Source organism: Tachysurus vachellii, chromosome 3 (genome assembly GCF_030014155.1).
Source record: "Tachysurus vachellii isolate PV-2020 chromosome 3, HZAU_Pvac_v1, whole genome shotgun sequence".
NCBI lineage: Eukaryota > Metazoa > Chordata > Actinopteri > Siluriformes > Bagridae > Tachysurus > Tachysurus vachellii.
The window spans coordinates 9920333-9937229 of NC_083462.1; the positions used below are offsets into that span (position 1 = coordinate 9920333).

Consider the following 16897-nt stretch of genomic DNA (forward strand, 5'->3'; position numbering starts at 1 on the left):
TTTATCAGAGTTATCAGTATAGCTAACATTTGAGAGATTAGCAATAAAGGTGTTGTTAGCTAGCTTGAAATAATTTCCAATCTCTTGAATGACACCTAGATTGGCTTTCTGGTTGATATTACATGATATTAGCTAACATTTAGGAGATTAGCACTAAAGCTGCTTTTATCTAGCGTCAGCTAACTCCTTATCTCATAGTTATTGTCATTCTAGCTAACATTTAAGAGATTAGAAATAAAGATATTTAGTTAGCTTTAGCTAAAATCAGTTCCTTTATGGGTTTTATCTATATTGAGTATGCGATGTGAAACAGTACATTTTTGTTTTTAATTTAGCTGAGTAATTGCACTTTTACTTAAATAACGAATACATTTGCCAAATTTTACATGGCAGTAGTGGCCCATGCTGGGAAAAAAGATGTCAATAGTACCAGATTGTATATGTCGTTGTCTTGTCACATACAATAGTTGCTACACATGCATTGTTCAATGCATTACTGCACATATTGAAGTGTATATACACATTGTTCTTTTATATGCACTGTTCTTTCCCTTGTTTATTATTATTCTTTAGATGTGGACAACAGGCATGCCGAATGAATGCAGGATAAATGCTGTGGGCATTGAAACGTAATTGTAGCATAACTCCAGCCTTGTGTGGTACTTGCTATTCTCTGCATTGTGCAACAACAGGGACAATATTTTACCACACTTTATTTCACATGTATGGAAAAGACAAATTGTGCTAACAATTCGACTGGATCACAGACATGACACACATTTTAAAAATTCTTTTTGAATACACCTTTTTTACTTTATATAAAATGTATTTTCTTCTTGGTTAGCTGCCACATTACTACAGTACACTAGTATGTGTTTATGATGTCTGTCATCATTAGCAACTTATCAAAACACAGTTAGGTCCATTACATCACATCCTGTCAATCATATTTGTCGTCTTTAGAGGTGAAGAATTTTTTCACTGATGTATTCCACACATACTGTAAACCCAACATTATCTGAAACTAAAAAATAGGCTCTGCCTGCTTGGCACAATCACATCAGGTTATACTGTAGATCAGTGAAAAAATGCTTCCTGCATGCATTCAGATGCATGCCAATTTATGAGTCATTGTGATAAATACGTCTGTCTGTTTCCTTTCTTATACTTTGTCTTACTTTTTTGCCTTCATTTTTTAATCTGTGACACAATAATGGATGTAATGAGATTTTCACATAAAGTACCACGCATAACCAAAACCTAAGACGCCATCACTGGTCCAGACTTTTTTTTTGGTCCAGGATTTTTGTATCCTTTCTTTTTTTTTTTTGCCCCTGGAATAAATTTACATTTTAGCCTCACTGTTGTTTATCACCTGCATTTGTCTACATTTAGCACTGTCTCATTCTTTCTCCCTCACATTCATGTTATTATGCCCAGCTTGGACTCCCCTCTCTCTGCCTAATGAGTTTAAAGCCCGTTATTGGAAAGTTTGATGTTCAGAGCTATGATGAACATTCAGTGCTTTTAATTAGCTGCTTAATTCCCAGTAACCTCACGGCAGGCATGCATATGCCCACTTGTTCTAGCAGCAGCACGAGAGAGACTGCACTTATCAAATGGACATGTGCCTATTAATACTAATTTGCTAATTAATTGCAGTGGATACATGATGAAGGAGCTTGGAGAAATCGTTTTGTTAAAAAGCTGTTTCGGTATCACAATAGTGAATTAATTATCCCAGCTGAATTATCGCAGTTCATTGAGAAATAAGTGCGATGATTGTTGTACGGAGAAATATTATTTTAATTATATAATCACACCACTGGGCTGAGGTGGTGTGGACAGATGGACCGACTGAAAATAATGTATGCTTCTGATGTACTTTTGGATTTATGTGTGTGCATCATTGTACTAAAAGCAAATCAATTCATTCATTCATTCATTCATTTTCTACCGTTTATCCGAACTTCTCGGGTCACGGGGAGCCTGTGCCTAACTCAGGCGTCATCGGGCATCAAGGCAGGATACACCCTGGACGGAGTGCCAACCCATCACAGGGCACACACACACAATCTCATTCACTCACGCAATCACACACTACGGACAATTTTCAAGAGATGCCAATCAACCTACCATGCATGTCTTTGGACCGGGGGAGGAAACCGGAGTACCCGGAGGAAACCCCCGAGGCACGGGGAGAACATGCAGACTCCACACACACAAGGCAGAGGCGGGAATCGAACCCCCAACCCTGGAAGTGTGAGGCGAATGTGCTAACCACTAAGCCACCAAAAAGCAAATCAATTCACTGATATTTCTTTTTCTTCTTTTTTTTTTTTTTTTTAAATTATTCAGTAATATTTGTAAATTATGAATGAATGCCTCAACTATATGAAATACACCAAAAAGTCAGCATTATCTAATCGATATTTTGATTTGATCATTCTTGCATACTTGCAGCTTTTATTTTCTGTTTTTGTTTATTTATCAAAATTTCCAGAAAACTTTCCACAATTCTGCAAGTCTACAGCTCTGTCCTTTGGCACGGTTTAGCAGCTCAGCTTTACGAGAACATTGTGTCCCACAACCCAAAATGCAAAGTACTGTATCGGTTTACTCCCTGTGTCAAATTTAACTGCAATTGATCTGTGCTTGAGTGGTAACCAGACTGAATACTCCAAATGGAGTATTGTTTAAAGCTGTTCTAAGTGAAAAAAAAACAACTTTTTTTTTTTTTTTTGTGGACACACACACAACGTTAGATGTAAGCGTAAATGGATAAAAATTACAATGTACCTTGCTTTACATTGTATTTAATTAACCTTTAAATGTGAAATTATCCTGTATTACATAAAAATAAAATAAACATTGATGTCATTGTCATTGATTCCTCTCCTAAAACCGCCGACCCTCTGGTGTTTTTTCCCTTAATCATACGCTGTCCGTCACCTACATACTGTACGGCTCTTTTCTAAACCCTGATTTATACATTTTTATATGGGCCTTATATTAATATGTACCGAGATCTATCATATGTACATAATATGTGGTTTGAGGAGTAAAATCTGCACTTAAACTGACCCTAATGTTTTTTCTAGCATATTTCCTTTCCCGAAGCCTGTATTCCATTCTGAACAAACCTCTTAAAGTAGTTAAATACTGTAGGTTCAACATTTTCCTCCATGAGAGCTTCATTGATAACATTTGACAGAGAAAAAAAATTCTCATATTCACCAGCCACTGGAAAATGGTGTTGTAATTAAAACATACCTCACTGTAGAACAGGATCTGAATGCAGCACATTAAGCTTTTATCAGCCTCATCAACCCCCCACCCTGAACCCCCCAACACACACACACACACACACACACACACACACACATACACGCACGCACACACACACACCCCTCCAGAGTACTATAGCCGAGCATGCATTTACTCTGAATATTGACTTGAAGCAGTATGTCTTGGCTCTAATGCAATAAGAGTCATGATTTCACAGAAAATCGCAGGATGTGTTCTCATTTTTCTTTCTTGAAAGAATAAAAGGGTGCTAATTATTAATAATCACCTTGTATGTGAAATCTCTCCTGCACACATTTGCTGAAGTCGAAGAGAACGATGTATTTCACAGCACTTGTAGCGTGTTAGAAAATTTTAATTTCTAATACAGTACAATCAAAGCAAATCTGACTGATACTTCAGGTAGGAGAGGAAAGTAAGGAAAAGACAGAAAGTATAGTTGTACATTTCCTGTACTTTTTATGCTATGTCATTTACATTTTTTAACATTTCGCATCAGATAGGTGACATATTTGACATTTGATATTCGACACGTTGGATTTTAAGAGAAAAGGCAGTTTGCATGCATCGGTACTGACTTAACGGTATCTTCCTGATCATAAGCATAATAATTTCCTTCAAAACTACAGACTTTAGCAGCTCAGTTTATGAAAAACTTTAACATTCAATATTTGATTCAAATTCCTATTAAAAAAGTACTGGTATCTGTCTGCTAGCATGCTCATTTCCTCATATTCGTACTCAAACGCTCTAATGCAAACATCCGATACCGTGCGATATTATACGACGTAACTCAAGTGTATGTGTTTTGCTAAGAAAAAGAAAAACGATAGAGATCTGGACTTATTTCATGATTAATGACAGCAATTAAATAAAGCAGGCTGCAAGCCGTGCGAAAATATCAAGGACATACTACAAGTACGTACTACTTTTTCTACAACACATGTACACAGAAAACTCGGCATGAAAAGCTTACTGCTGTCAGCACATAGCAGCGGTTAACACCAGTTTTGTATGAAAACCCTGTCTTCAGATGAGTCTCAGTAATTGAAAATAACATCACCTATCAAGTATGTTGTTCTTGACGATCGGTCATTGAAAACATAAAACGTGCTTTACGTACGGCTGTACAGAAGCACTTCTCTGAATTATAGAGAAAAAAGCTCTCCTGTTTGCTTATCCCTACTCGAGCCAAGGAAACAAATATAGCTCGCTAATGCACTAGATTTTAGACAAGTACGTTTCAATGATGTTATAAAGACGAACATTTGTATCCTAAGTGCATAAGAACACGTGTTTCATGGCTAGTATGAAAAGCTGAAAAAGCAAACAGAGATACATTTAATGTATTCTAAAGTCCCTGGGTGATTGATATGAAGACAGAACCTCATTTTGGTTACGGGTTTCAGCCGAGAAACGTCATTGTGCTCAGTGTGATAAGAAAAAAAAAAGTTATTTGTTGCATGAAAATAAAAAAATAATAATAAATATATAAATAAACTGCTAACAAATATTGCAAATAGTTCAAAAGCACAGCAGTGTACATACTGTAACTCTACCGAAGAACAGTCTGATATTCGGTATTTTCAGAGCGTGCTAAAGTGATGTTAAATGCACCATGAGAGGCTTTTCTGACTAATACTTTTACTTGTTTTTGAATATTGCACGATACTTCATTAACATTCTCTCTCTAAGTGCTTATAAACAATTGTGGCTCTTTTTTGGAGATGCATGAACATAGCGAGGTGTTACGTAAGTCAGAAAATTACAAAAAGGGGCAGTTTTCCTCCTTCTATTTGAGTGGCCATTATATTGTGAAGGCTGCTATATGCGGCCTGTTCGCTGTTCTTGACATTTTGGTAATTAAAGTGATAGCACTGCAGAAATGGGAACAAAAGCGTATTTCTGATTTCTACCTCTCCCACACATGCATTAGCCTACAGACCTTGCTCGATGTGTCATTTTATTTAACAATAAATGTATGTAAAGTACATATATGCATCTTTAAATGAACAGTGTATAGTGCATATCTACTTCCTGGAAGAGTCTGACAGCGAGTATGCTGCTGAAGGACAAAAAAGTGGACTCAGTGAAAGGAATGTTATATAACTTTCAATATTTTGCAAATTATCTTTAAATTCTACAATAAATACATGAATTTCACTGTGATATCTAGATCATATGGATTGAATGGATAACATGGTTGAATGATACCTGGCACTCTAAAGTTTCGGAGTAGTTCAGTTTGTTGGGTTCGATAGTAGGGTTAATGTGACCCATGTGATTTGATCTGAGTTGATAATGGAAGACTCTGCATGCTGGGTTGGGGAAAGGGATGATATGCATAGTAATAATGCGACATGGGGGTCTAGACTCAAGTAATGTGATCATTTTTACCTATAAATTAGGTTAAAAAAAAGTGGTTGGAAAATGGCTGCAAAGCAAAGCAAAGTAAAGCAAAGTAAAGCAAAGCAAAGCAAAGCAAAGCAAAGCAAAATAAAACAAAACAAAACAAAACAAAACAAAACAAAACAAAACAAAACAAAACAAAGCAAAGCAAAGCAAAGCAAAACAAAACAAAACAAAGCAAAACAAAACAAAACAAAACAAAACAAAACAAAACAAAACAAAACAAAAGCAGGGTTGGTCAATATTGGAACCAAAAATGTTTCTAAATTGACTTTTTGAGTTTATTTAAAGCAAGTTTTAGGTGTAGCTAGACTCGACTATGAAAATGGAAGCTTCAAGGTGACTATACTTTATCCTTTACAAGAGGGAAACTGGATAAAAGTAGATGAATGGGCTAAACTGGTCCGAGGCTGTCATGTCAAAATTGTTAGATTGGCACATACACACTTACACACTTATGCATTCTGAACTAGAATGAAATTCCAGTTAAATGCCAATAAGCAGCATTACAGAAAGCCAGATGTACATGTAACTCTCTATTAGACAGTGGCATGGAAAAACAACCTGAGATGGAAACCCATACTTTTCTGGGTGACACCAGATGGTGGAATAATAAGTAGCTAATTACCCTCTGCGACTGGATCCTATAAAGTCAACCAGTGCTCTGTGTGTTGAAAGGATGTTCACTGTGAACACTGTGCGAGTATCCTGATATGATTCCAGGTCAGTCTTTATGATCAAAGCAGCGGTTTATGGGTTTGTATACATGTGAGATTATTCAATGACGCAAGCATGAGGCATAGGAATAAACTGAATAAATAATTAAAACTTTGGACAAAGTGCTTGGCTCTTCGTGAAGCCTTCGTGGATTTGAACACTTGGCTGCCTGTTCTGGCTTCCTGGGCTAAACTTTGAGCAAGGCTGTGTATGAATGCAGACAAATGCTATCAATGATGCCATGATTAGTCCAGCATGAGCAGCAGATTATTGTCTAAATGAATAACATGTTCAACAGAGATTAACTAGTGCCACTGGGAATTATAGATTATGACCATCAGATGGATATGACTGAGTATGCGCATATGGCTGGGCATAAGAAGCTCAAGTCAGTCAGCCAAGGCTAATGGGACGAGAGATGCTGACTTTTACGCAATCATACACTTGCATTTTTTTTTTGGAAAATTGTCTAGTAAGGATTTTTTAGTCTCAACCATGACACAATGGTTAAAATGTTCAACAATGGATTACATTCAATTTTTCTGTGGTTATATCTAGTTTTAATGACTTATATAAGTAGCCTCCAAATTACTGGATATCATTCCCAGAACTATACCTGTTGAGTGCCTTGGAATTTCTGAAAACATTGTAGAAATATATAACAGAAAAAAAAAAATAATAATAATAATCTGTGTTACTTATATTGCTTTGACAGAATCATGAATGAAGCAGTCTGAGAATGAGAAATGTATAGGAAACATTTTACAATTTATAATACAATACAAATTATTTCAACAGGACTCATGGGTAAAACATGCAATAAAAAAAACAGTCAACAGTCCTAAATAAGGGGGACGTAGGTGTCCTTAGTAGCTTTTAACTGGTTGTGTGTCATCAAATGGTCATAGCAGCACTTCTTAAGTCAAAGGTGCAGTTGATTAACCTGTCATAATTGTAAATAGCTTCTGTGATGCTTCCCATACATCAAATAACTGTTGTAGTTGATGTAATAGATCAGTTTGTGAAGGTCTGGTTTTCAAGTCAATATATGACACATTAAACTTCATACGACTTTAATACACAAGTCGAGCAGGTATTACTCTTATCTTAGCATATTGAGACCCCAAGTAATGCAAATAAACAAAGAAAAATATCAACCTTTCGCACATCATTCACAGACACACCCAGTACACACACACACATATATACACACACACACAAAATGCCACGAAATGCCAAGGCAGTCATTTTTCACACTTGCGTATGCAAGGCCAACTCCAATATTCAATTAGGCCATGCTGTGATAGGCATAATGAGGCAGCACAGTGCCTGGCCCTGTCCTTTACCGCTGTGTCCTTGGCACAAAAAGCTGCTGCAATTAAATGACCAGATTAGTGTCAGCGGGTATCTGACTTTAAAGCTCTACATTTGTTTTTGTTCCATTTGTTCACTTTAAAGCCATCTGATGGATGATAATCAGAATATAGGCTAAATTAACTCACCTTCTTTGTTCTCCCAACCAAAGCTGTTACTTTAATATTTGCAATGAAAGCACCAATTGCTTTATTTTTCCTTCTCTCTCTCTCTCTCTCTCTCTCTCTCTCTCTCTCTCTCTCTCTCTCTCTTTAATGCATGCAACATGCTGGCCCATACTGTAAAGAAATCCAAAATCTCACACAAGGGTATTCAGAACTGAGACATAAAAACAGACTTAAGTGCCAATGGGGTTTGTAGATAAAATGAATGATTTTTTTATGAATAAAATGCAGAATTACACCTACATAAAGTAAGATGTATAGTACAGGAGATGAATGCTTCATCAACTTATCCTTTATACTGAGGGAATAAACCAAATCATCAGCTTTATTTTATTAAAAAAAAAACGAAAACTTCAAACTAGCTAGAAAAAAGCCTACACCACAAGCACGCAAGGCCACAGGCTAGATTCCTAATAGATGTTCATTTAAATGCCATCTTTAATTTCTATTCTTTTGATTTTATGTTATGGTGTATTAAATTTGACAGAAAAAAATAAAAAATAAATAAAAATTCTTCTTCAGTCCACATTTTCTATTCTTTGATTTATTTTGCTGGACTAGATGCTGGGATGTTTTTCAACTGCATCCTTCAATTCAAGGAAAAACTGCAAACCTTTCACACATAGCAAAATCTAAACAACCCACTCTTAAAAATACAAAAAGAATACCAACAATAACATAAAACCACCTGTCTAATGTTGTGTAGGAGCCCCCAAGGTACGCCTTGGGATCTGCCACCAAGCAGATCCTATAAGTCCTATAAATTGCAAGGTGGCGGAAGAAAAATTTGTATTTAATAGTAGCACTTCTATTGAATTAGACCAGATGGACTAGCCATCACTCACCATGCATAAGGCTTGGCTACCCATGACCTGTGTGTACCAGTCAACCAGTTTTCCTTCTTTGGACCACTTTTGGTAGGTCAAGTCAAGTCAAGTCAAGAACCTTTTATTGTCATTTCAACCATATACAGTATAGCTGTTGCAGTACACAGTGAAATGAGATGTTTCTCCAGGATCATGGTGCTACATAAAACAAAGACAGGGCTTAGGACTTAAGTAAGGACTAAGTAAGTTAGTCCTAGCCACATAAAGTGCAACTGTGCAACCTGGTGCAAACAGTGCAGGACAAGACAAACAAGACAGACAAGACAATGCAGGACAAAAGAAAGTGCAGAAAGTTACAAGACAATACAAAAAGTACAAAAAATACAATACACAACCAGTACAATACAGGTACCAGAAGACCTGCTGTTTTGGAGATCCAGTCATCTAGCCATCAAAAGTTATCCTTGTCAAAGTCACTCAGATCCTTACACTTTACCACTTTTCCTATTTCCAACACAACTCTGTCAGTACTTTTAAAGTTACAGCTGATTGGTGTAAACTTAAGCATGCATTTAACCCGATTCTGAATACCAGGTACAGTACTTTCTCAATATAGCTTTTGTTTCAACAGCCATTTCAACAGCCAAAGCATAAGTCTCAGTGCATTGCCAATGTGTGCAGACTCAGTGCAGTCTCAAGCATTGTAGTCTCAGTGTTTTGGGGATGTGGTATCCTAGTTGGATTACTGATTGAAAGGTCATGAGTTTGAATCCCAGGGCCACCAAGCTGCCACTGCTGGGGCCCTGATAAAGGCACTTAACCATCAGTTGGGCAACTGTGTAAATGAGACAAATGTAATTCACTCTGGGTAAGGGCTTCTGCGGAATGCTGTAAATGTTTGCAGTGACTAATAGATTAAAAAATGAATACACACACACAAAAAAAGAAAATACATGAAACACAAGGAGGAAAATACAAATTACAGAACCGTCATTAAAAATGTATTTATCTCGTTGATTAATCGCTTAATACATGTCTATTCATTATAATCCAAGCTAGTGAATATGTCGCTTCATACTTAAGATTTGATAGGAATGTGAGGAAATTATTCAATTGTGTTCATGATCTAATTCACTCAACACATCACATATGTTTTAATAATTGATAAAATAATAACCGTTATCATAATGGCTGAAGATCCTGTAACAGAACACACAGCCTGAGGCAAGAAGCAGAGCCAAGGAGTTGCATCAGAGAATAAATCTTTGGATGACACAAAATTGGTTTGTGTCCCACAGAGTTTAGTAGACTAGCCATAAAAAGTCCAAAATAAAGCTTATCCATTTGTCATACTGACCTATATAGCTCAAATCTGGAGTATATAGGCTTTAATGCCAGACATGAACTGCCAGTCTTCATAAGAGCTTCATGCTAATAGACGTTTTGCATGAAGTGGTTAGATAATAAAAGACCTTGTTCAAATGTTGAGGATCTGACAAACGTTTCTTCTAGTACCCCATGGAAACTCTGCAGACGTTCTGATGAAATGGCTTAGCTTCTGAGCTTTTGCGTTTTGAATGGCAGAAAGCATGGCCACCTTTATGTTCCTGACACTAAGTCTAAGCTTCTTTAGCGAGATTATCCTCCTTCCTGGTGTGCTCAGAGCAACACTGCCACATGGGTTAGCTTTAACAGTGACCTGCTGCAGTAATCGAACGCCATGGCTGGATTAAACACCTTTCTTCGCTAACGGGATCAAGATGAAATACGTAAACTGGAGGTACAAGCATAAGTTTAAAAAAAAATAAATAAATAAAAATAAATAGAAAGGTGCATGGCACCCTAAGGTTGGTTGTTTGATGAGTTAACACGAAGCTGAAGAAGGAAAGATGAAAAAATGCTGCCGCATTCAGCAACCAAGAGCTCAAACAGGCAAGACACCGGTGTGATTAAAACAAATAACCCAGCCACACAAATACAAACAGGTAATGCATCATTCTCATAGATCGTCCTGCCAAATGATTCCCAAGCGTGGTATAATGTATGTCTAATGTTTATTCTTTTCATGACTGCTTGGTTTGGACAAAGCTAATATAGCAGAGTGTCATCTATCATACACTAGCATGGGTTAATATGAATGGTATTGTGGGAGCTCCTGAGGGAAAGTCTTGTTAAGATGAACAGTTTATTTCTGTTTATTCTCATGTTTATTCACACTTTTTATTATCTGTCCAATTTTCTGTTCATCTGGATTAAGTAGGCAATTTCCCCATCATCATCATCATCATCTCAGAATAGAAAAGATGCTGGTACTCACCACTAATTCACCAAAAGTAGAGATGCTCCATGATCAGGCAAAGGCTTACTGAGTTGTATCAGTTTATGACACTTACACACACTGCCACCTATTCAGAGAACCCCGCCCTCAAACACACACACACACACACACACACACACACACACACTTCTGCCATCCTTACACACTCCTGCCACAGGAGGCAGCCCGTTATATCCACATCAGGAGCTTCAAATCCCTGGCTATATTTAGACTCATGTTATGACATTTGTCTTACCACATGATGCTATGAACTTAAATGCAAAGAAAAAAGCAACATCGATAGTGTGTGCCAACTAACAACTAATAAAAGGTCATGAGAGAAAGAGGGATGAGAAAGGATTCAGTGAATAAATACAGCCTATAAAAACTCAATAAACAGCTAAGTGAAAGTGACACATGAGCACATTCTCATGCAGTATGATGGATCCTGTATTATACCAATTCAGCTCATTTTATCCATTAGACACTTGGGGATTAGTGCCACTGTATGACTATCATCTGGATCCAACTTCACAGAGAAAGAAGGGGAAAAAGCGGCATTCCTGCCAATCTCCATCCCCAAAGATACATTTTCTCCTATTATTCTCTTCTTATTTTATTTTCTTTTGTTGCTCTGGCTAAAATAAGATCTTATTGCTGATCCTCAGTAGTCCAGAATGTCCAGCACGCAGCTTTCATTGTGTCTCATCTTTATTATTGCCAACATCTTTTCATATATATAGAAAAGGAGGGCAAAAAGAGTTCAGGGAGCTGAAAGTGCTCCATTTATGAATGCCACACATCAGAGATAATGCTCTGTGGGTTTTCTCTGAAAGTGTATGACTAAAATAAATAATCTGTTTAGTCCCCATGCATTAGCTGTTTCCGACAAGACCATTGTCATCCATGAGCCTATAAGAACGTAATTGGCCCTATTTTCTGGGCAAAAGGAATAAGTTTACTCTAACCTGTCCATGCTAACCATTTGCAGGCTTACATTAAAAGATCTATATTGTGATGGCGGCAGACACAGGTAAAAATATTCCTTGCCACCTTAAACTTACAGTGCTGAAAGGGCAACAGTGGTTCAGCACCAAGGCCAGCACTGCTTAAATAAACTGCAAGGCGGGGCGGCCAAAGGCCAATCAAAACTCAGCAGGCCAATCAGGAAATTCGCCCAACTCCTCACCCTCTGTGCAAAAACCTCGGTCGAGAGCCAGGCTCAGCGGCTGGAGAGAGGTAAGAAGTTATATACTGGGTAGAAACTAACGTGCTGCCTGTTTGCTCTGCCCGACTCAAACGGCTAGACGATTCTCTCAGCCAGATGAGTCCAAGCGATCACAAGACACAAGCGTTACGTAGCGCTCTAAAATAGTAGCTGTAGTAGTAGTAGTAGTTGTACAGACGAGGGCAGATAACTTTCTTAATTGTGTTGCTAATTCTGTGACAGTGCTCAATGTGGACATTTGAATTTATGTTGTACACCTTGTTCATATGTGCAGACTACAAAAATAATAGATTATAATTTTCTGTCTAGTGAGCCTATGCCCACTTTATTTCAAAATCTTGGAGCGATCCACAGAGCATGGATATCGCTTGGGCAAGGCTGTGTATTTATTCTGGATAATGACCGAAAACCAGATAGAACCTTCTAATATCTACCAATAATAAAGTTTCAATTATTTTCCAACCTACAGAAGAGAAGCCAAGGTTTGTCTCAGAGTGCTACTATTCACCCCCTCAAACAGGTAGAAAACTTCTCAGTCAAAAAAATGCAAAGAAGAGATCTAGCTAGTAGAAAGAAAAATTAGGAAAGAGTAATATTAAGACTAAATCAAAACAATAAATTGAATGTGTTGACAAGAGATTTTCTCCTTAAGCAGACAATTTCATCTTTGTGTGATTTACTTTACTTTTTTTCATTGCTAATTTATTTACCCATTTCTTATCATAGTGAATGTAAAACCTAAAAATAAATGTGCACGGATCCTTGAGTGTAATAAAATGAATGAATGAATGAATGAATGAATGAATGAATGATGCAGTTCTTGATACCCAACTGTTTTGGCTGCTACTGTATTTCCCACTGCATTATTATATAGGCTGGCCTGGAAATATTAGGTAGCAGATTAAGGCAGTCATCCGCAACGGAAAAGTCTGATGCTCACACACACACACACAGACACACACACGACCCATCCCGGACCCACTCTTAACACAAAATTGACCCCACTAAACAGCTCGAAATTTCAGGTCATTTGAGAAATTGCCTACAGCAGCAAGGTTGAGCCCTTACCTGTTCAGGAAAAGAAAAACGAGGGCAGGAAAGTCCATGTCAAAGATCAGGATCAGTGTGCGCATGCTAAAATATGCCCTGCAATGAACTTACAGCTGCAGTGGCACTCTGTGATAACACCTAATGACCTATTGATCATGGGGACTACAACCTGAATCAATATAGACATTTATAAAGCCTTTCACCTGGAGCACAGCTGCAGCGGCATGGTGCGAGTGGCTGGAATGCTGGCACACGAACGCTCATGCAATTTCGAGAAAAAAATATAAAAGGAAAATACAGTTTCAAAGGACAAAATATTTCTAGAAAAATACAGTTTCCATATTACCAAGCCAGATACTGTATACAGACTGACAAATTGTTTTTGTTTTGGAAGAAGTATATCTATGGTTAGCAATAGATTTATCACTGGGAATGTCTTTTTATAGCAATGCAGATACATTATCAATCATTTCTAATAATCATTAACACAATTATTTTAATCTTTGGCTTAGTTATTAGGAATGAAAGCAATATTAACCCTTTACACCACTTTCTTTTCTACCATCGGAATAGAAACCAGTTTATGAGACAGTTTTATTCAGTATGAACAAATGAATCATTTTATTTCAGATAGAAAATAAGTCAGAAGTCTGTTGGCTTTCAGTGCGAGATGTTTTTTTTTCCCCTCTGTTGGGAAACCTTACACAGAATATTAATGGTTGAAAATAATGACTTTCAATTTTAGAGGCTTGTGAACAAGCACATAAATGGATTTGATATTAAAATGTACTTTAAAGACAGAAACATTTGTGTGGAAAATAAATGTTTTGGGTTTTTCTCAAACTTTTCAATGAACATATTGCCTATTGATAGGTTAGATAAAAAATAGTTGAAAAAATGAAATAAAAACTACAAATTCATGACAGTGTCTACTGTCATATAAGCCTTTAAACATTACTGTGGAATGTGACATGACAAAGACATTCAGTGCTAAACACAGACACAACCAAACTAAAAGAGTTAATGGAAATAGTTATTTATTTTTTTAATACTTACATTTACGGCATTTAGCAGACAACTGAGCAATTGAGGGATAAGGGCCTTGCTCAGGTGCCCAGCAGTGGCAGCTTGGTCCTGGGGTACAAACCCATGACCTTTTGATCAGTAGTCCAACACCATAACCACTGAGCTACCACATCCCAAACAGCAAGCTGACTGGGTATCGAACACATAGAAGAGAGCACAGAATCCTAGCCAAAAGACCACCAGGGAGAGACTTGTGGCTACTATAACGCTCAAAAAATCTCTGCACCATAAAAACCTTTTCGCTTGTAGTCAGACCGAGCCAAAAACATAAGGTTATCTAATGAAAAACCTTTCATAAAGAAAATGAAAATAGATCATTTTAATCTAACAATAAAGAGCTAAAGCTAATAAAGGCAGTTTGTGTGTCATTTTTTCTGCAACAAACAATTGAAGTATATTTTGAGGGTGGGTGTGGGTGTGGGTGTGGGAGTGGGTGTTTGTGACCAGATTGTTGAGTCTGGAGTTTTTTTGCTGATGTGCATGGAAAGTCAGGATTTCTACAGGCAGATGGTGCAGACATATGGGCGTTTAAAACACTGAACTGTAAGCAATGTAGAAATAGCCTTTGCCGAGCGACAGTATTATTGAATAAACAGAAGTAGGAGCTGATTTGACTGCCAACTTGGAACATAATCCCTGAATGAGAGTGCACATGTGCATGCAGTTTACCAGACACACACACACACAAACACACACAACAGAACAACTCTGTGCAAGGCTGCTACTTCCTGGATTAAAGCAACTGCAGAAGACATCCGTAATAATGGTAATAATATCACTCTTGAAACATTTTCTGGATAAACATATACCATAGAGTGTCTGCGATTGCTATTTTTGATATGTCAGAGTAACAATTTATATGACATGACGAATGCAATTGCAAACAACTACAAACTTACAACCCTTTATTTCTGCATAATGGTTACAACCCTATATTTTTGCACGATGTTTAGAGCCTTCTATTTTTTGCACATTGTACTGTATGTTATAAAGAATGCACACTGATCAACACTATTTTGTGTATTTGTCCTGTAGTGTTTTGTATTGTCTTTTGTCTTAGCTCTGTGTTGTTTTATGTAGCTGCACAGTATGTTGATCTATGTTGCATCATGGTCCATTGTCCTCCACTATATACTGCATCATCTATATATGGTTGAAACGCCAATAAAAGCTTCTTGTCTTGACTTGAAATAAACTTTGCTTTTCCATTCATTATTTTTTTTGCAGATATTGTACATGTGTGTACTTTAAAAATGCAAATTTTATTTTGTTTTTCAGTTGAATTAACTCACAATTTATGCATCCTCAAATAGAAAAAACAACTGCAAATACAATTTGATTGTACTTTTGGAAATACTTTACTTTCATAGCTATGATTTGTAATTAAAGTTAAAAATTCTGTTGAATTATTTGCATTCATTTCTAAAAATGTGTTGTTTATAAATATAGTTAGATGTCTTTTGCTTTTTTCTTCAGTTAGCAGAATAAATGGTAGTGGCGGCTCAAGTCTTTAAGGCTCTAAGGGTGTTGATTGAAGGATTGGGGTTCAAGCCCCAGCACTGCCAAGCTGCCACTGTTGGGCCCTTGAGCAAGGCCCTTAACCCTCCCTATGCTCTGACCACAACCTCCTCAGTTGGGATATGCGAAGGAAAGAATTCTACTGTACTATAATGTAAATGTGGTGATAATAAAGGCTTTCATGACCCAATTCATTCATTCATTAAATGGTAGTAAGTGCAGAAAGGATATCGAAGAATGTTAAGTCAGCGTTTTTGCACTTCCAGGTTTATTGTCCCTGGTGAATCAGTGGGGTGTTTTTGAACGGTTCTTGGTTAAATGCCTGAAATAAGGTCTGGGGTTGAACCAAAGTCAAGATATTTGCACGTCTTGAAGACCAACAGGTAAAAGTTTAACACAAAACCAAATAGGAAAAAGGTATTTTGGTTTGGAGTGAAGTTGAGTAAAGTTCAAGATGTTCTTATAATACACTTTTTTTTTTTACGTAAATTGACATATTGCAATTTTGAGTTTAGCAACGGAAATCAGTAAAAATATCCAAATTCACATACAATAAGGCCACATAAATAGGTAGAAACTTCTCAAATGCTAGCTGCTATAATTTCAGTCTGACAGGAAGATTTTCATGAATTATAGCAAGCAAGAGCGATTTTTTTTCATTTCATGCAAATTAAGCCTTCGTACTAAACCACTTGTAGCTACAGGACAAGGAGACCCAGGATGTTGCCTGAGGCCCCAGCTATTAATAGTGAGAGTAAAAGTTGATCATTTAGATCAATAAAATCTGTGAACACTTTCCATCTCATTAGTATGTCTGTATGTCTCGTACGAGTTTGTATAAATGAACCTGCACATACAGTAGTACTGTTTAAGATGAAGAGGATCTGATCTATCAGGGAGA

General features: G+C 37.0%; 1 protein-coding gene across 3 annotated transcripts in view; it reads right to left on the bottom strand.

Annotated features, from left to right (window-relative positions):
* Positions 1-16897, bottom strand: part of adgrb2 (adhesion G protein-coupled receptor B2) — a 384210-nt gene that overhangs the window by 96408 nt on the left and 270905 nt on the right. The window lies entirely within an intron of this gene.